The following is a 22,377-nucleotide window of genomic DNA, read 5'->3' as shown; positions in this document are numbered from 1 at the left end:
AGAATGTGGTCCAAATAATTGGATTGATTTGCCAGTTCTGCTAGATAGCATGAGGATATTGTATTTGAGGATCTTTGTTTTCACATATTTTCAGTTTTCAGAAAGTCTCACAAGGTAGTACTTTTGCTTTTTGTCTAGAGTAAACTTAAAGTAAATTGTCTAGATTCAAAAAGGATTGTAATAAGGACAAGTGCTTCTTAAAATGTGTTTTTAAGATATTTTATTTCAATTTAAGGGACAACATCAAATATTTAGAATAATTACTGTTTTCTTACCTTAACCCATAAGTCTTTCTCATAGGCCTTAATACCTAAACACACTAAATTCTTTCCTCACTTCTAGTCTGACCTTGATACTAAATGCTTTCATTTAAGATATTACCTCCTTAGGCCCCCAAAGCATCCTAGTGTGTCTAGGAGGCCCCCAAGTTCAAACAGGAAGCCAAATCCCTCTGCTTCCTCCCTTTCTTATTCATTTTGTCAATGTATTTGTCCTAAAAATCTGTTTCCATAGTTGCTGGTTTTTATTTCTGTTTGCTGAGAAAGATTGTTGTCCAACAGACCTGCAGATAGGAGATTAAACAAACAAAAACACTATGCTAACAATCAAAATTCCCCTTACACTAAAATTCTCAGTTCTAAGCAATCCATATTCTATTTCAAAACATAGCAATTTAACGTTTCTTGAAGAGATCAGATGGTTTTGGTGGGTCTTACGTGAAGGGTTTAGACTTCCTTCTGTAGTCACTGGAGAGCTACTCACGATACAGGTGACTAGTGTGAAACGTTTTACACAGGTTCTGCTGGCAGGTTTCAGGAGGGATTTAAAAGGGAGTTAGGGACTTGAGGCTGCAGCAGGGGATGTAGTAGTGGACTGTTGCAATATTACAGATGCAGGGTGTCCTCACGTAGCTGCTTTTGAAAAATAGTTTGAAGCAAGAATCCATGCAATGGCTGACAGGCTAGGAGTCTGGGGAAGAGGGAGGGGGAAGAGCCATGCATGTCTCTGTTTTAAGGCTTGGTGGGCAAAGAAAGGATGAGATAAACTGAGAGAGGGAGAGCTGATTCGGGCAGCAGGCATGACAAGTGGTTTAGGGTACTGGCTGAGAGAAGAGGAAGATGAGTAATTCAACTACAGACATGTTTCATGTAATGGCAGTACATCTGCATCTTATATTTTACATATAAGAGCAAGAGTCTTTGAGTTGAAAATTAATATATTCTGAAAACCTAAAAGTCTTATTCTTAAGTTCTCTTTCTCATAAATAACTTCTAAATCATAAAGAAAAGTAAGTCATTAACTTTAAAAAAAACAGGAAATCTAATTTAGTCCTATAAAAAACTGAGAATGCTTTCTAAATATGTAAATATTTAGATATATCACATAACATTTCTTTTGAAAAATGACATATCATTAAAAAATCATCCTTCAAATATTCCATTGGCCCTAAAGTAGTCCTTTCATGGTATGTGCTCTGTCTAGTGAGTAAATAAATGAATTAATAAGAATATAACCAGTGGGCAATTAGTTTTAAACTATACAAAAGTGATCAAAAAAAAATATGTCAGTTTTGGAGCTGTCCACATGTTGGTGACAATCAGTCAAGAAAACTCTAAGGGGGTGAGATCCAATACAGAAGAGCAAATGATCTAGGAATATGTCTTGTATTATGACTAAATTTAAGGTATGGAGTGAGAGAGAGAGCCAAGGCAGAAGGTTGGGTAATCTCACAGAAATGAGAGAGTGCAAAGAATAAAGGGTGGACTATGCTGGTAAAAGCAATAGAAGATCTAGGAGGGGGGAGGGCTAGAAAAAGTTGCTGAGTCTGTGTGCATTCTAGTGGAAAAGCCAGAGTAGTAGAGGATGGAAGGATGAAGATTGTGCTAAAATAACGAAAGTGGACATATGTAGAAAGAAACTTATACAGTAGGCCTTTGGGTATTTGTCCCACACCTAAGCTTTACAACACTGGTTTGGTTCACAAATGTGGGTAATTGTGGATCAGCCCTCACCTTCATTCCGCAGCCTGAAAATATATATAGTTTGCTTAAATTCTCAGTGAAGCTGACCAGGTATCATTGTGCCAGTCACAGTCCAGGAACCTTTCTTTATTTGCCAGGTATTGTTTGAGTGTGAAAAAATAAAATCAAGTGACGCAAGTAGCTTTTCTGTGGCTGTATTGTTTGCCGAAGCTATGATTGGATAAGATCCAGTAACACCTTTAGGATAGGCTTAGACATAAACTAAAGAGCAATGTGTATTTTGAAAGAAACTTCTAGAAAAATCACATGATTTCATAGCTTTAATTGACGTTAGAAATCAGAGCCCAGACCCTCTACAGTGAAAAAAATTTAAGGCCAAAGGAAGTCAAATGGCCTGCACAAGCTCACCAGACTAGTTATTGACAAAACTAGACCCAGAAGTCAAGTGCGATGGTTGTTCCCAGTGCCTTGCTCATTTTATAAGCCATACCACCTTCATGTGAATTCACAAAACTCCAAGATGCCAAGAGTTTTAGCTCTGACATATTCCAAAAATATCTTTTTTTATGTATAAACCAATCTAGTTACAACATGCAAGTACTTTTAGTGCCTGAGACATTCTGAAATTAATATTTTCCACTATTCCAAACTGAGTCTTGTAAGCAAAATTTTAATCAAATATTTAATATCAGGTGTTTAAAACAAATTAGTTCAGTTGAACAACTTCCCAGATTTTATCTGCCTGTTGTTCAGTTTCACAGGTTAGAAACTAGAAAAACACTTGACGTTTCCCATGAGGACTTTGAAATGGTTTTTAATGATTAATACAATTCACATTTGAGGATGAATACTCTTGAATACACATCATTTTACAGTGAGACAGTATAGGTAATATTAGCTCAAGTTCTTGCTAGGGAAAGCCAGTTAACACTTCCTCTCTCTCTCCGTCTCTGTCCTTGACAAGTAAAACAATTCTCTAAAGACATTAAAAACATGTGATAATTTCTTTTTAACTGCTCTGCTTGTTGCTAATGGTAGGAACAATATCTGATGTGGGTTTGTTTGATTTTCATTAGTATTTACAGTTTAAATTTCATTTTATTTTTCACAGGACCATTTCCTATCAGTTTAAACTAACATTTAACAACACCTTGGCAAAATAATGCAAAATTGATCTAGTATGCACACACACAAGACACTACACATACACACACACTACAGTCCTTTTGTAAATGTTTGATACCTGCAGATAACAGAAAATGGTCACCCAATACTTTAATATTCTTGAAGGTTCATCTCTCAGGCCTATCTGAACAGAGGGAAGACCCACATAAGTATTATAAGATAGTTACAGAGTAGACAGTTTAGAATAAGAGCTAATTTATTTTCCAGTTATTTTTTAGAACTCATAAGGTTTTCTGCAGTCCATTGCTTAGGTGGTTATGAGGTTACACAGGCCAATAGAACACACAGAGGAGTCTAACTAGCCAGGGAGGTGCTGGCAGATACCATATTTGAGAGCCTCAGGAAGGCCATGGGAGGTAGACACAATGCTGGGAGGGGCACAAAGGTGTTATCCCTTAGGCTGGAGTCCAGGAAAGTCAGGTAAGGCCAAGCACAGCTGGCAAGGGCCATCATTCTAAATAACTAAGGCCCAGAGTCCAGGAAGTCAGAGTGGGTTGGAAAGAAAGTTTCTGCAGAACAGGTGACGCTTTGTTCTTCCTGCTCTGTGTGACCATCACAGGTCCCTGATTGCTGATGGCTACCAGAAAGCAGTTGGAAGTGTGCCCGGGAATTCTGCCTCTCACTGAGGCGGAGGAACCAGGATCACTTACTGTACAGAGTTTTGCCATTTTAGATCACACATTCCTGACTTCCCTATTTCAAACTATGCTGGTAGCCTTGAAAGGAAGTTACTGACTATATATACCTATCATACTCTTGACATGCCAATTAAAGTTAACAAGATTTAAATTTGTGATATGTATAAGTATTATGAGGGAAGAAGTCATAAAATGACAGTAGTTGGTCAGTGAGTCTATCATTTCACTAGCTGTGTTATCTTGGGCAGGTCATATAACCTTGTTGATCGTCATTTTCTCCACCTATAACAGAAGATTTAACACCATACAAGATATGAAACACTAATCAAACTAAAATACTAATCCCTAAGCCAGAAATTACTTGGTATAAATTACTTTCATTAATTGACTTACTCTTTTATTAGTCAGCAAATACTCGCTGAGAACCCTACTATGGGCCATTTTGGATTCTAGATCCTGGAAACGGGGTGGTAAGCCAGTGAGATGTCCTTGTCTCCAGGGAGCTGAACTCTTGCTCACTTCCTCTGTTTGTTTACATTTGCCAGTTACCTACTTTCTTCTTCATAGAGTAGTAAAATATTTGAGAACACGGTTAAGTAATAAGGAAACCCACAAATAGTTATAATGATCATGATCTAGGGTGTGGATCACTTAAAATATCAGTAAAACACTTTGTCTCATTACAAATGTTGGCAAATCACAACAGATTAAATTCACTACTCAAGTTATCCAAGACTATTAAATGCAGTATTAAACATGAATAGTTCACATACATGTATTTGTAATATCTGCTCAAACATATGATTCATTTCACTAAGAATTACTTTACTGCATTTTTAAATTTTTTTTTTAAAGATTGGCACCTGGGTCAGTGGAGCAGGTGAACTTAACCACTCGGCCACGGAGCTGGCCCCACTTTACTGCATTTTATATATCTTGATGGCTTCTCCTATCACCCACTTCTGAATCCAGACACAAGCTGAAACATTGCCTCTTAAAAAAATTAAAAGCCACATTCACACATGAAAAGTAATTTTCTCTTATTTATATGCTTTGTTTTGTTGATTTTCAACATCACCATATCACTAAAGTAAACATAATTAGGGATTCAATATTTTTTTGTTCAAAAGGCTAAAGATTGAGTTTCAAGTCTCTCTAGTGCCAAAGATAGTGCTCACGAGGTTAAAGGGTTAGGAGGTTTTAAGAAAACCCCTTCCTAAGGGCATACAAGAAGACCAAGGCACTCAGGAAATCCAGCAGAGAGGTGGGGGGGACCCAGCTGAAGGAGGCAGCCCCATGCCAGCCCCCTGCTGGGCTTGGCCCAGCAGGAGACAATGCTCCTCATCACCCCCCCCCCCCCCCCCCCCCGGCAGTGCAGAGTGGGGGGGGGGGCGGGTAGAGTGAGATGAAGTTGATCCTGTAGTACATAGATGAGGGAAACAACAGCTTTCCAAGCCTTTCTGAGAGGGACTTCAATCTCATTATTTTATAACGTATCATTATCTGTTTGAAGTATTTAAATATCCACAGTCAATTAATTGTTGTAGTGCACCCAATCTCAAATGTGTTGTATTGCTCATCCTTTCAGATCATCCATAAGGTTATACCTCTCCCTTAGGTAAGATAATCACTACGTGATTATATGTTAAATTTTCTATGTCTTTGAAAGATATGTAGGCAGTCGTACTTGGCATATACACACATAGATATGCACACACAGAGTATGCCTCTTTGACCCAGGCAAGAGGGGCCTCTGTTGTGGGCCTTAGGCTTCAGAGAATCTCGCTGCCCTTCCTCTGACTACAGCCATCTGCACAAGACAAAGAACCCAGGAACTAAATGGCTGTGCCCACCCAGAGCCTGAGTCATGCCCCCTTCTATGCCTTCTCTGGTTACTTGGAATCCCAGAATTCCCACCCAAATGGCAATGAGCCTGCTTCAGCTTCTTCCTTAGGTCTGTTCCCATGCATGAATTCTTCCATCCGTATGAAACACCCCTAGGCCTGAGGGATGCCCAAGCAACAGCTGTTTGCAGGGGATCTGATATGGATATGTGGGTAGGTGTGTCCACATGCATACTCTTGAAATCTCTCACCTTGTGGGATGGAGCTGGGGGAGGGAAGAGCGTGGGGCTGGGCTGTGGGCTTTGGGATAGGCTCTCCCAGGATCTCCACTTTTTAAGCATGAAGCTCCAAAATATCAAAGAATTTTAAATTTGAACTTTGCCTGAAGGTATATTTTTTTAAGGAAGAAGATAGAACACACTTCATTTAAAGATATTTACCATGATTTACAACTTGAAATATTGTACATGGGCCTCTATTTGTGCTCTTTTTCAAGTCCACAAATGTTAGGGAGGGAACTGTATATATAGAGTTAATTTTCCCTAGCATTTCTGGTATATGAATTTCCAAGAGGATAGCAAAAGCTCTCTCAGTTTTATAAGGTGTGCTTCAGACTGTGATTTCATACTGAGTCCACATTACTTTGGATTGCTTTTTCCCAACATGTCTCAGCAAAACATTATACAACCTGATTAAACAAAGCCTCATTCCCACACAGCTCCACCTTCCTTACTTGGCAAAGCCTTAATCTGGTAACACCCTTTAAAGACCATCATTCCAGCCACATTTAAAGGAAATAGCCAGTAGGACTCAATACAATGGTTTTTTTTAAAGTTGAATTTTATTTCTGACCATAGGGTGGGTATAAACGAATAAAAAACATCCCTAAATGAATAACACACTTTAAACTTTTCTTCCCACTCATCCTCTCCTATCTTTTTTAACCAAAGCCATACAAATTAAGCCAACAAAGCTAAAAATCCAAAATAGAAACAAAGTTGAACACCATGGGATCATTGTGATATTTATCTCCCTAATACTTCCAAGCCATAATAATAATAATACGTTAGTAAATACTTACTGAGAACCCACTACAGACCTACGATATGCTCCTAGGTGATGTCAGTCAAAGGATGTAGGTACAATACAGTGTGGAAAATAAGACATAAGAAGCGCTAGGCAGGAGAAAAGAGTTTTAACTTGAGTTCAGGGAGGGGAAGATTATTTTACCTTAGGCAGTGGGTAGGCATTGAATCTATTTGGTGAAAGGCAAGAAGGCATTCCATAATTGCATTTTAATTTAGTTTAGGGCATCCTGGAATATTCCAAGTTTAAATATTGAAGGTATTAAAGCATCTGACTTTCGTATATCCAGGCCACTTAAGATTTGCCAACCGCCTAAGGTAATCTGAAATAGAGATCACGAACAAGGGCAAGGAGGAAGAGAGAAAGATTGGGCATTGATTTTCAGGGCATTGCTCCTGAACAGTGATGACTTTTTAAGAAATGTAATGGCTGTAAAATACATTGACATTTTCATACCAAGTATGTCTTCTCTTTGGATATTGATATTCAGTGGGAACATGGTATACAGGCAACAACACCTGATTTTTCTACCATTAACTCCAGAGAGTCATGGAATTACCACAGCCATATGTGGTATAAATGAAGAACTGACCCCATGATACACACCCACTGTGTCATAGCTGATGACGCTCGAGGTAAGATGTTCATAAGCCATCCAGATTCCTCAACACACAGCTCCTTGGAATTAGGTCATCTTGATGGAATTCACTACATTTTGTATGGTCAGAATACAAATGTAGTTGTCATAAATTACTGAAGGCTGACTGTCTTTACTCAAACCATTGTCAAGTTCCTAGTGAAAGTTCTGAATCACAGATAGGGTCCACAAATTATGATTTTGGAAATAGCACCACAGGCATTCAGTTAAATTTGTTGAATTGGATCAAAGTTGCAACATCAGAAATAGTGCTTCAGCAAGGATGCAAAATGTAATGTAGGAAAATGTTTTCAGTTTTTTTGTTGTTGTTTTTGTCTTAGTTTTAAATGAAACATTCTCTTAACTGAATCTTCTTAGGGATGACACAATTTATAATTCATTACAGCAAAATATTTTTAGAAAAGGAACTGGTGAAGTTGGGCTATGCACAGAAATTATGCTGTCTGCATTAGAAATACAGAGGGAGAGGGAAAATTTGAACTGAGCCAAGCACCTTCCACCTCAGGTCACTGTACTTGCTGTTCCTACTGCATGGGACACTCTTCCTTAGTAGATCTGCACAGATAGTTCCCTGCAACCTTCCAGTTTCTGGTTAAGTGTTGCCTTAATCAGAGACCTCTGACCACTCTAAGTGAACTAGCAACCGCTTTCCGTATCACTCTCTACCCTCTTACTCTGCTTTAATTTTCTTCTTAACATGTATTAACACCTCACATATTATAGCTCTGCTTTTTTTTTTATTTTTTGAGGAAGCTTAACCCTGAGCTAACATCTACCGCCAATCTTCTTTTTGTTGAGGAAGACTGGCCCTGAGCTAACATCCATGGCCATCTTCCTCTACTTTATATGTGGGACGCCTGCCACAGCATGGCTTGACAAGCGGTGTGTAGGTCTGCACCCAGGATCCGAACTGACCAATCCTGGGCCGCCAAATCGGAACATGTGAACTTAACGATTGTGCCACTGGGCTGGCCCCCCTCTACTTTTTGTTTTTTCTTCTTCTCTTTAGAATATGTTCCTTGTGGACAAGGACTATATTCTGTTCATTACTATATTCCCAGCATTATATCCATGGTACCTAGTAGATACTCAATAAATTTTTCTTGAGGAAATAAATGGATGAATTGCTAGCTCTTTGTAGGTCAAGATTAATTACTTGTAACAGTTTTCACCCATTTTAAACTTAAATATAGTAAATTATATATTTACTTTGGGGAAGAGCAATACATCCAAACACCTGAGATATTCAACAGAATAAAACTTGTGAAACATTCAGAAGCAAGAAGAGATGTACAGTGTATACAAATCTACAGAAACAAATACTGATTCCGAAAGCTCCCAGAGTTGAATTTGCTTACTCGGATGCTCAGTGACAGACAGCTAATGTAACTGCTAACTTAACAGCTTTCTAGTATGTGGTTTAAAAGCTTATGCAATTTCAACAAATGGTTTTGGGATAACCAGATATCTACTCAAAAAAGAATAAAGTGAGACACCACCTCATACCATATACAAAAATTAATCCAAAACAGATCCTAGACCTAAAGTTAAAAGCTAAAAGTATAAAACTCTTAGAAGAAAACATAAATGTAAACCTTTGTGACCTTGGGATAGGCAGTGTTTTCTTGGATATGACTCCAAAAGAATAAGCAACAAAAATAAAAATAGACAAATTGGACTACCTCAAAATTAAAGATTTTTGTGCTTCAAAAGAAACCAACAAAAAAGTAAAATGACAGCCCAGAGAATGGGAGAAAATATTAGCAAATTATGTATCTGACAAATAACTTATATCCAGAATATATTAAGAACTCTTACAACTCAATAATAAAAGGACAAATAATACAATTAAAAGTGGACAAAAGATGTGAATGAACATTTCTCCAAGGAAGATACACAAATGGCCAATAAGCACATGAAAAGATGATTGCCATCATTAGGGGAAGGCAAATCAAAACCATAACAAGATACAACTTCATACCCATGAGGGTGGCAATAACAACTGTTGGTGAAGACGTGGAGAAATTGGAACCCTCATACCTTGCTGATGGGAATAAAACTGGTGTAGCCACTTTGGAAATAGTTTGGTAGTTCCTCAAAATGTTAAATGTAGAATTACCGTATGACGCAGCAATTCCACAGTGAGGAATGGGGGATCAGAATTGGCCACCCCAAAATGTGTTTCTCTGGCATGAGGATTATTTTGGGCTCGTTACTTTTAAGAAACTGCAGGCAGGGGAGAAGCTCTGAAAACCAAGTAGAAGTTACCGTTTGTAAGAGATATTTACATTTCTAGGGGAACTCTCCATTTGTAAAGATGTCTCCCTCTCTGTACCAGGAAGAAGGGGGGATGACCTTATCTCTAGAAACTCTTATCAGTGTGGAAGCCAAGGACTTAAATCTGCATCATAACCTTACTCTTGTTTACCATAATTTTCTGGTAATCTCCCATTACTGACTCCCTCCACCTCCAACATCCTCCTTTGTCTTTAGCTAAAGATGCTATTTAAGGTGGTAGTTTTGGCCATTCTGGCTAAGTTGCTCAGTTTTCCCGGGTTTCTCCCAGGTATACATGTTATAAAGCTTTGTTTGATTTTCTCCTGTTCTTCTGTCTCATGTCAATTTAATTCATAGCCCAGCCAGAAGGACCTAGAGGGTAGAGGAACTCTCTTCCTCCCCTACAGGATATACCCAAGAGAATTGAAAACATATATCCACACAAAAAGTTGTACACTAACAACAAGCATTATTCATAGCACCATTATTCATAATAGACAGAAAGTGGAAACAATGCAAATGTCCATCAACTGATGAATGGATAAACAATGGTGGTACATCCATATAATGGAATATCATTTGGCAATAAGAAGGAGTGAAGTATTACTGATACATGCTACAACATGGATGAATCTTGAAAACATTATGCTAGGTGAAGGAAGCCAGTCACAAAAGGTCACATATTGTATGATTCCATTCGTATGAAAAGTCCAGAATAGACAAATTTATAGAGCCAGAAAATAGATTGTTACCTAGTGCTGGGTTGGGGTAGTGGGGGTGGAAATGAAGAATGTCTGCTCATGTGTACAGGGTTTCTTTTGGGGAAGATGGGAATGTTTGAAAGTTAGATAGTGGTGATGGTTGCACAACTCTGAGAATACACTAAAAATTACTCAACTGTATACTATGAATGGGTGAATTTTGTGGTATGTAAATTATACCTAAAGAAAGCTATTTTTTTTTTAAAAAAATGGATGATTCAATTAAATAGGAATCAGAGCTGCATAGCAAAATATCACTGTTGGTTCACTGAAGTTGTGCTACATAATAGGGTTATTCAGAGTAGCAAGAAACCCTCTCCTGAGGGCTGTAGATTATACAAAAGCAATAGAATTCTTCCCTTTAGGGCCAATTCTCTTCATAGGCAGGGGAAGAGCCAGGGGTCTAAGAGGTGTTCAAAAGCCCATTTGCTCAAATTTTCTCTTCAGTTTGTTGCTTCAGGGACTGAAATGCCTTGTGTAGGTCATCCTGTGGAATAAGTCGTGAAAGATCTTATTAAAATAGAAACATTGCTTGTAGAAATGCATAGTACATTAACTTATTATCACTCATAAGAATAAGCTAATGAACTACTTAGCCAGGCATTTCAGTAAGGCCCTAAAGGAATGAAATGTTAATTAAAATTGAAGGGAAGAGAAAAAGATTTGGTACCTGGCACACTGTCTGAAGCACTGATTTTAGAAGCAAAATCTGAGAAACAGAGATACAAAATGTGAGATGGCATTAAAGACTAATTTTTTGTCTGTCATAATTTACCCACTTTGCCTCACCTTTCCTGCCACATAAATCAACTCCGGCCATATAGTGTAGAGTTATACCATTTTACCCTTTTGTTCTTTGAGCTTTAGTAGGAAGGTGGTAAATCTAGGATTATAAATCATAATCCTTCTCAGTAAGGAGCCACTGAAGTGTTTTTAAGAAAGGGAGTGTCATGATCAGGTGCTTTAGAAATATCGTTCTGGCGTCACTGTGGAGAATAGATTTGTGAGAAGAAGATTGGATGTAGGGAGATAGCATAGTGACCAACCACACTCCAAAATGACATGAAGATTACTTCAGAGTGAAAACATCTGTAAAAAGGAATCTTATCTGAACTGCCCTTATCTGACGAAAGCAGGGCTTTATGAGAGTCAGCTGCCACAAAGCCCCTCACAGGGAGGTCTCCAGTTAGGGAGGCTACTGGCCTTGGGCACTTGGACACTCCAAAAAGTTGTGTGAACATGCCTCAACAGAACATTCCATTTTTTGAAGCCTTAAACTCACATCCCCCGCCCCCTTCATTAAGCTGATATGTAAACCCTTGTTCCTAGCTGTTCAGGGAGTCACTTCTTATGGGGTTCTTCCATAAGAATGAGGTAAAAATTGGACAAAAAATATTGCCACATAATAAAGTAAGAAGAATGTTTTGCTTCAGCCAGAGATGGGTGAATCAAGTGTTCCAAGACCAGAAAAAGCAGTGGAGGATAACAGGAGGTGGGGAAGATGGCCCAGCAATACGTCAGAAGCTAGATCCTGAGCAAAAATGCTGGCTAGTGGCAAGTACTACCAAGGAACAGGGGTGTCTGGTGTTCAGTTTAACGTTACTTATCATGCAGTGCTGTGATATAATGTCCTCACACCCCAAGATATACACCCAAATCTTTAACTCAACTGCCTGGTGTGAATGTGTTTAGGGAAATAAATGAAAACACATGTGTTTCACATTTGGGTCCACGCAGAAAAGATAGAATAGGATAGCTACAAGAGGAAGGATGTGAAAGAGATAATTCAGCAGTAGTAGGAGCTGAGAACAAAGAATAAAGTGGGGAAGACAAACTTCCTGACATTCAGCATGTCTACTGGGAAGTGGGGTGGGGGCAGGGGAAACAAGAAAATTATGTATCACACTATATGTGAGACCTGGGGTTGGGGCAAAAGCAGGGCCATTTCCATTCAACTATTGTAGGACAAAGAACCCTGAGCAAACTGGACGACTAGGGCCACCAGGCAGCTGATACATGGGTAGATTCCTAAGTGAGAATCTTTTTAAATTAAAATTCAAATTAAAGATTTTCAGAAATCTTTCTGAATTTCTTCATTTTTCATTTCTATGCAGAAATGAAAGTACTTCTCTATTTGTCAATGTAGGTTATCTTGGATACATATCTAATGGTTAAGAGTATTAAAAGAGCTATTATCTATGTCATGTATGAGATGTACCAGTTACTTGGAAGAGCTGAGTGTTGGAACACAAAAAGATAATATTGTCTGGAGCAGAAAATAATATTGGACAATTTTTAAACTTTGACTCTTCTTAGTGCTTAAGCAAAGCGTAAAGTTTTTTTAAATTAAGCATTCTGAACTAATGAAAATGTCTAAATTCCAGTATAAAACTAGTGCCTTGTTACCTGGAATATCTACTAAGTCAGTGAAATATATTTTGAAGAAAAATATATTGAACATCTTATCTAATGTTTTAAAATTTGTTGTGTTATTGTTTGAATTATTCTCCAGAGAGGCCTCCTTGAAGCAGGGCAGTTTAGAAAATAAGTGATGTACCTGGAAATTATCCTCATGGGTTGATCTTTTAAAAATTATATCCTTCATTCATGATTTTCATGGAGTCGTTATTGTATTTACCAAGTTACTGGCTGTCTCTGTGGTTACCACCAGGAACTCTAATGAAAAATAGATTCTTTTCTCCTCCTGTTGAAATCAATGCAATCCGTAGTATACTCTTAATTTTCAAGCAAGATCTAATAGAATATACCATGAAAACCAGCTGGAAAATGAGAGGTTTTATAAGTTGAAAGCCATAGATGCTTCATTTGGAATGTCCTCTGAATTTGTATAGTCTACCAGTAAAAGGTATAAAACTATTTATGTTTTTTTGATTCTATAACATGGATAAATTTTTTAACTTTGTATAAATTAGGTTTTATAGATTCTGTGGAAAATTAAATTTATGTGCTTTTTCAGCAGTGATAGAAAAATATAAACATGAGCATTGTAACTGGTCACCAGCTCTTCTTGCAGCTATTAGCTGTCCATGCACAGTTTATTTGCGATGGTTACTAATGCTCACTGGTGTCACTGAGCTAACCTAACCTTCATCAGCCTGACGTACTAATTGGGTAACAGTTAAAATTAAGTATTTTTTTATCTTTGAAAGATTTAACTTGTCACCAAAGCTGGTTCCTAACATCATCTAATAGAAAAGATATACTCCTGGATCTTTCACGTGAAACCAAGTCTACACTGGCACTTTGGCATAAATTTAGAGGCTTTCCACAAACAACTTTTAAGTAAAACTCACTAAGATTTGTGATGGCAGGAAATTTTTGCAATAGCTCCACAAAATGGGAAGTGGACAAAATGTTTCTGTTTTTAGCCATAAAAATTTAGGAAATGAAACATAACTAGTCCTTTCATATTAGCTCCTCTTCCCAGTCTGCTAACTACACTGTCTAACCAAAATTAGATATTTTATCATTATCAGACCCCTCCGATTGTTCTCATTGCCATAGTTCTCTTTGCCATTTGAGGAAATCTAAGAATATCAATAGGAGGTTTATAAATAAAATATTCTCCTCCTCTTCCCACCCTCAAAGCCATAGATAAGAGTTGGACTCTAAGAGAAAAGATTCTATTTGTGTGTATGGAATAAAATCATTAAATGTAAATCTTTAGCAATATTTTCTCCCTGGAGTGTGAGTATTTAGGACTTTTTTTGGAGGATTTCAACAAAGGAGTGTTAGAAAGAAATACTGGGTATTTGCAGGAGTAAGCACATTTATCATAAAAAATTGGGGGTGGCTGGTGAATGAAAAGTTATATCTTATTAATTAGAAGGAAGAAGGCAATACTGATTTTAACTTAACTGTTAACTTCAATTAGCTGTTATTTCCTGAGAAACTAACACATGATGTCTAATTTGGTGTTCTATTCTAAAATAGAACAGTTTCAAGTCTAGAAACTGGTCAAAAATGGGAGAAATAAGATTGCAGCTTAGAATTTCTCTCCCCTCTAGCTTCAAATACATAGCTTTGCGTGAAACTTTACCCAGATAATTAACATACCTAATAAAGTTTTGAGTCACTGACTTCAGTCATTTGCAGCATTTGTGGGAGTGGGAGAAATGAGAAAATTCCTAACGAGTTTCCCTCCCACTGTCCTTTCTTCTTGATAAAGGTCACAATTTTGCTGTATGATAGATTGAATTATAGACTGTCAGAGTTAAAAGAGACTCTTTCAGTCATCTAGACTCATTTTCTTGTTTTATACGGAAGAGGAACTAAGGCGCAGAGAATTTAAATGACTTGTCCAAGGTCACAGAGCTAAAAATTATGGGGTAGGAGCTAGAAAATATAGAGCAGGGAAGAATTTTCTCTGCTAATCAATTTTTGTGGTTGTTAGTTCAAATACGTTAGCTCTATAAGAGCTTAATTCAGGTAAGCCAGCTAAAAATACTTGTACTGGTTGTTTCTTAATGTAACAGAGATAGAAAAAAAAAATCTGGAGCAAAGGAATGAAAAGAGAAATGGCCCACAGAACAAGTGAGACACAGCATATGTGCTTTGGTTTTTAAGCCTCTGGGCCAAAATCACACTTATGATCTTGGTAACCAAAAAGAATCTTGTTCCTGGAATGCTTGTAGAGACCTGAGTTAGTCATAAGCTTCTTAGGAAAGAATTCATCCTTTGTTTGATATTGCAATGATTCTTGATCAGAAAGGCAAGCAAGCCTCCTTTATTGTCATGGGCCTAGTCATACTGCAATTGGGGGTGTAACAAATCCCTTGGAAATCTTTAACTAAAGAACCATCTATTTTGAATGATTTTAGTACGGATTAGATGATCTCATGAAGTCTTTCCCTGCTCCGTTGTTCTTTCCCTATTGGTACCAGCACAACAAACCTTGTATGCTTGTTTCAGAGGATCAGAGTAGCCAGCAATGACAGAATTTCTAATTTAGACTTATTCAACTGGGGAAATAACTATAGATAGTTTACTCCAACGTATTGCTAGAATCATTATGCTAAAAAGTTTAAATGAGGACTTAAATGCCAATATCCAGGACAAAACAACTCCAGTGAAGTCATTGGCTTTGGACCAAATATTTAGACCATGTGATAACTTGAGTGATAAGTCTAGCTTCTGGTTTTCCTTCTACTCAATTCCTCTCCCCGCCCCACATAAATCTGTTCCTGCCTCTAGTCAGAGGATAAAAATTCCTTTCTAATCTACTTTCACAGGTAGGAGACTGACCAAAAGCTCCGTTTGGTCCTTAATTAAAGTTTTTCATTTCACTAAAAGATAAGAAAGAAGCACTCTATTTCCTGTCTCTAGGAACTTTAGCTTGATACTATATTAAAATATGACATTCAAAATAATATCTGGCACCTTCTTGACATTCCAGAGGCATACTTGAAATAAGTGATGCCAAAAGGAGCTAAATTACAGAAGTGTTTGACTATCATCCAAAAGATTCTAACGGAGGAAAATCTCCCTCCACCCCACAAGCATCTTAAGGCTTTCTACCAAAGAATGCTAAAGATTTTAAAAGGCTGGCCAAATACATAGCAGGTGGCAAAACATTTTTGACTTGGTAGCTGAACATTTTCTTTTTATTGACATACTTGACCATTTTATAAGCAAAAATTAGAAAACAACAAAAATTAGGAATGGTTAGTCTTTGATAGAATCCATTCTATTTGAAAACAGCAAGTTTCTTCAGTCTTTTGTAGCAAATAGAAACTCTTCAAGGCTCAAATATTTCGTTCTCTGGTCTCCCCTTGTGCCTCCCTGCCCCACTGAAATACTGTGAACAACACTTTGTGCTTATTCTTATGAATCAACATGAAATTTGACAGCACTTTCCCTTCCTCATTTCAGATATGACTCATTGCTCTTGGTATAATCTCCAAGGACCAGAAGCTCTATTTCAAAGTAAGGAAACAAAAGATGCACCTTTAATTCAAGCTGCTTTACCCAGAGAATTCTAATGGTCATTATTCACTGACTTCTTATTATAAGGCTGAGAGCTTGAAGTGTCTTCTCTTCAGCTTCCCCTGGGAAAACCAATGTAGAAAAGCTGGAGAGGTCACCTGACTGATAAGTCTTAGACTGGAAGTTTATCAGGAGTTCTACTTAACTGTCCATTGTCTCTAGGATGCTATTGGATTTTAGCTTTGGGAACATTTTATTTTATTTTCAAGATTTTGGATCATCTTCCCCCTAGACCCCTCTAACTTTGCATATGAAAAGTAATAGAGCTCACCTATTCTTAAAAGCCTTTCTAATTTAAAACTTGACCCTTATTCTACTGAGTGATAACCACCACTCCACCTCCCAGTCTCTCTCAGCCTTAGAAAGTGCTGTGGAACTCAATTCTCTACAGAAATCTGAAATCATCTAGAAAAGCTTGTGGTCTTTTGAACAATATTCAAATAAGAAGGAAAAAATAATATGGAGCTCTAAGTAAAATTCTACTTACCATTACTTGAAAATAGGAAAAAATAAATAAAAAGCTGAGGCCTCTTTACTTTTCCAAATCCTAGAAACATCTAATCCCAAGAGAAACTGTTTTTTGGTTTAGAAGATGAGAAGAGTTGAAGTTAAACAATGATCCTTTTTCCATTTCTTAAAAAAAAAAAAAAAAATAAGGCCAGCAGAGGCAAATGCTCCGTTGGACAAATTGTTTCAGCAGATGTTCATTGTCCCAGGGAGAAAACAGCCCCTACTTTGCAGCTTAGTATTTGCAAATTTAGAAACTTAAATACTTTTAACTTGAAATGGTCCATGTGGTATGAGTGAAATGTAAATATTAAAATCATTTATATGAGCAAGTGGTCACATTTTACTAAGTCCACAGAAGGATGACGACTGTTGTTTTATTGTGATATGATGATGCAACAATTGTCACCCATCTGAGCTTTTCAAGCTTGTATAGATTGTCCCCAATCATTTACAATGGCACCCTGGGAGAATATTAATAATTACAGTAACATTTATAGCACACTTATGTTATACTAGGCATTCATAATTATCCTATGAGGCAAGTACTAATAGTATGCCTATTTTAAAATACGTAAACTAAGGCTCACAAAAGTTAAGGAACTTACTAAATGACAGACTCAAGAAGTAGTGGCACTGGCATTCAAATGTAAGCAATTTGACTCTAGAACAGGGGTTGTCAAATCTCTTCTCAAAGGAGCCGGATAATGAGTGTTTTAATCTTTACAAGCAATAAAGTCTATGTTGCAACTACTCAACTCTGTCTTTTCAGAAGAAAAGCACCCTAAGACAATATGCAAATGAGTGAGGATGGTTTGTTCCAAAAAACTTTATTTATGGACACTGAAATTTGAATTTCATATAATTTTTGTGTGTCACAAAGTATTATCCTTCTTTTGATTGTTTTTCAACTCTAAAAATGTAAACACAATTCTTACCTGATGGGCTGTACAAAAACACATGATAGGCTAGATCTGGCGCACAGACTAGCTTGTGGACCCTTGCTCAAGGCTCTTAATGACTATATTATTTTTCTAGCAGTGTTTGTAAAATGTATTTTTTAAACAGCTAATAGAACTACATTTCCATTTTAGCATTATCAAGTTATCTCAGACTTTTATCATATAAAGTTATGTTTCAGGAAATAAGATTTGTTTTTTATGTTATATATGTTAGGTTGAATCATATGAAATTTGCCAATATTGGACTGTTTGACCTATAAAAGTGGCAATTTCATATGTTTCAACATAATATTTATAAATGTCTGTTGCCCTAGGAATTAACACGTTTTTTAGAGCTTAAAGTGTAGGCTAGTGACCAGGGCAACATTACATAAACAATTTGGCATCAGATATGTGACACTGAGATGATCTTTAAGGTTCCTTTAGAATCTTTTCTATGAAATGAATTATAGCCTAGGACTGAAGTTATAAAGAACGGGAAACATCGTATTGCACATAATTTCTCTGTGACAAGTACTAAACTGTATTATTTCATTTAGTTTCCATAATGACACTATGCATTAAGTATTTTTACCCAGTACACGGTTGAGGCAATCTAGGTTCTTGGAGATTCAGTAACTTGCCTGCATTCAGAGCACTAATGGATGGCAAAGCCTGGACTTGAACAAAGAAAAGACTCTTCTTTGTTTTGCTCACACAACAAAGGCAATTTCACTGCAATTTGTCAGTACTACTAAGACTTTTAAGATATAATTAATTTTTTTCAAATTCATCACTAGAAAACCAGTAGTAAGCCATAGTATTAGAATTTCTCTCATTTTCAGTAAACTCTAGAAAACATACTCATATAATTTTTAAACATTTTTTGTAGCCAAGTTTGTTTCTTTGGAATTTTTATACCAATAACGCCCTAGTTGGGTAAGATTGCAATTTATTTTTAAATGGAAGAGAAGAGGAAGATGGGAATCATAGCTTTTGGTAAATGCAATCTTAATAAGGTAATGATTACTTAAAACTGATAGGTTTACAAGGTCTGAGAATTTTAGAGTATCAAATGCTTCTTTTTCACATTTTAACATATTAGAACATTGAACTCCTGCATATATGAAGAAAGCAAGCATTAGGGAAGGAAAGAAACTACAAGGTAAAGTCAAAAGAAATATCAAGATCAGAATATTAAAATTATAATACTTTACTTCATCTATGCTTCTCATCACCTATCTAAAGAAGAAACCAATAACCTCATCAATGGCTATTGAGGCATAAACTAAAAAATAGACAAGGAAGTCTAAAGAATTCACCAGAGACAGAGATATCTACCAGAGGAAAAGAATTTCTCTGAGTACAGTTATGCTGGAAAGATATATTACTGCTCTTTTTCTTTTCTTCTTTTTTTCTTTCCTTTTCCCTTTTTTCTTGGCGTAGCAAATAAAATAAATTTCAGGCACGACTGGCCTCTTTCCTCTCACAATTTTCCATCTTTACTTTTATGTCTTTTTTCCCCAAATGCCAGATTCACTTTTCTTACTAACATTATTTCAACTCATCAAATATTCTACTTCCCTTCCTTCAAAATTTACTTCAAAATCAGTCTTCTCTAGAATGCACACCAAGCAAGTTGAAAATAGAGACATCTGCCAGAAATTAATGAAAACGTTCTTGGTAGTCCCCAAGAAACAGAGGGGTTACATGAAGAAAAAAAGTATGAGCAAACTTTTGCAACTATTTATAATGCACCAGATGCGGTTCTTGCTGTTTTGCTTTGTTTTGCACATGTAACAGAGCAGGATAAAAAATGGTTGAAGGAAAAGGGGATTTTGGATCTTCTGATTTTTACTAGAATGTAATCACTACAAAAGTAGGGTTTTTGTCTTACTGCTGAATTTCCAACATAAAACAGTTTCTGAAACATGTTAGGTGCTTGATAAATATCTATAGAATGAGTCAATGATTATTGAAGAGTGACTTTGGACATAAAATCAGGAGCACAGCAATGAAACAGATGATACTGTTGTCTTGCCTTAATGAGTCCTTCTTTATCCACAGGTAGAATCAATGAAGGAAATATTCTACAAGTCGTTCGGACAAAGCACTATTTAGTAATATGGACGTGACATGAGCTTAAAGATAATGTGACCATTGTCATTTTGGTACTGGTGATAATCAAGGAAGGGAAAACTGGCGAATCCAGTCAGATCGTGATTCCCAGACTTTATATAGGCAGATTCCAGAGAGTTTAATTAAAAATTAGGTGTGATCCTATAGGCTAATATAAATAAAAGGAATGAAGGGCAAATCTTCCTCAAGCAAAGAAAAGAGGAAGATTGGCAACAGATGTTAGCTCAGGATGAATATTCCTCAGTGAATGAAGATTCCTTTTATTTACACATGAAATTTCAAGATATTGTGAAAACAAAAATTCTAACCATAATCAGGAATTTAGCCATGATAAGGCATGTGAGACCTGTAAAGCAGGGTTTCTCAATCTCAGCATTATTGACATTTGGAATATGATACTTTTTTGTTGTGGGGAGTGTCCTGTGCATTGTAGCATGTTTAGCAGCATCCCTGTCCTCTACCCATCAGATGCCAGGAGTACCCCACCCCCTCGTTGTAGTAACCAAAAAATGTCTTCAGACTTTGTCAAATTGAGAACAATTGCTCAAAAGGAAGCAAGAGAAGAGAAACAGCATTCTCATGTTTTAGAAATACTTAGAAGCAAACATGGAAAAAAGAATTTATAAGAGTGACTCCAAAATCCTATCATTGCAGTTGAGGAGTTAAAAATTCCAGTTTAACAAAAATTTTTAGGACAAAGGAAAGGATTGTTTATCGTGGTTTATCAGAGCAAGATGAAGTTTTGTGCTGATTGTGTATAAACAATAGGACAATTAAAATTACTAAAATATTTTGTGTATATCTTCTCTATTTAGGAAAATAATCTTCTAATATCATAAAGAGACCATTTTCCAGTAAAAAGAAAGTGAGAAAGCACTTTATTACTTTATATATTATTTTAAATTCCTAAAGTTAGGTAAATGTCATGTCAAGAGAGTATGGGAAAATTAGCAATCAAAGGTACAATAATGTTTTTAGAAATCTTTGAAATGATGTTTACGAGTTGTATCATAAAATTGGGGCCAGCCTGGTGGTATAGTGGTTAAGTTTTCGAGCTCTGCTTTGGTGGCCCTGGGGTCTGCAGGCCTGGATCCCAGGCACAGACCTAGCACTGCTCGTCAAGCCATGCTGTTGTGGCATCCCACATAAAATAGAGGAAGATGGGCAACAGATGGTAGCTCAGGGAGAATGTTCCTCAGCAAAAAAAAAAAAAACTATTCAGAAATAAAATCCAGACTTTTTGTTACACTATTAAATATTTCCTTTATAGTTAATTAGCACAATCACTCTGTCATACTGACAAAGAAGAAATAGTATGCTAGATATGGGAAGAAATCTACCTATAAGATACTGTATCAGTCTGACTTTTGCTCCACTCCACCCATCCCACATATTCACCTCTCGCCTTGTTCCAATCATTGTTAAAATGACTAAGCAAAAATATTACCAGCATAGATACTTTATTGTTTTAATTTTTTTTTTTTTTTTTTTGAGGAAGATTAGCCCTGAATTAACTACTGCCAATCCTCCTCTTTTTGCTGAGGAAGGCTGGCCCTGAGCTAACATCCATGCCCATCTTCCTCTACTTTGTATGTGGGACACCTACCACAGCATGGCTTGCCAAGTGGTGCCCTGTCGGTACCCGGGATCCGAACTGGCGAACCCCAGGCCGCTGAAGTGGAATGTGTGAACTTAACCGCTGCGAGACTGGGCCGCCCCCAGCATAGATATTTTAAATACCATAGTACCAATAACATCTAAAGTATATTTTCAGAGTAAAGAGCACTCTTTGACAAGGGGAAGAAAGGAATGTTAACTAGAATGGAATTGTTTAATTACACCTTACCTGGAAACAAATGCACAGTTCCAATAAAAATGGTAAAAGCCACACCAAGTATACATAACTACAAACCATGCATCTCTTTAAATGGGCTGCTTCAATTTTACTACTACGTAAATTAAAAATACGGTGTTATGAATTTGATGATATTGTGATTATTTTAGTTAATAAAAAAATGTGTAGGAATTTAAGAAAGGAGAGTCCAGTTTGACAAATTAAAGATAAATGGATGGATTGCATATCATATTCAACTATCACCTCATCAACATTATTCCACATAATAGTTTCCTTACCAGAGTATTGGTTCACTTGTTGAAAACCCAAATCATATTATCAGGTAAAGGCATGCTGCAATGATTTCTTTCCAGCATCAACTAGGTTTCATATTACACAGGTCATGTTTATACTCAGGTGTCTTCAAACTCTGAACAAATGGAAATTTACCTAATGAGACAACAAATATTTGACCTGACTTGTGTCCATTTTGATGATCTTCCTTGTAAATAGGAAATA

General features: G+C 36.8%; 1 protein-coding gene across 11 annotated transcripts in view; it reads right to left on the bottom strand.

Moving 5' to 3' along the window:
* The window catches only part of ITPRID2 (ITPR interacting domain containing 2), a 104,271-nt gene that overhangs the window by 60,943 nt on the left and 20,951 nt on the right, over positions 1–22,377 (bottom strand). Inside the window, exon 3 of one of the 11 annotated variants that reach the window (XM_070580360.1) lies at positions 22,158–22,288. The exons of the other annotated variants lie outside the window; for them this stretch is intronic. The gene's annotated coding sequence lies outside the window, so the exon portion shown is untranslated. The remainder of the gene's footprint in view (positions 1–22,157; positions 22,289–22,377) is intronic. 11 annotated transcript variants of the gene reach the window in all.

The sequence above is a fragment of the Equus przewalskii genome, chromosome 17, assembly GCF_037783145.1.
Source record: "Equus przewalskii isolate Varuska chromosome 17, EquPr2, whole genome shotgun sequence".
NCBI classification, from domain to species: domain Eukaryota; kingdom Metazoa; phylum Chordata; class Mammalia; order Perissodactyla; family Equidae; genus Equus; species Equus przewalskii.
The sequence above is the reverse complement of the archived record's forward strand: the minus strand, read 5'-3'. Positions and strand labels throughout refer to the sequence as shown.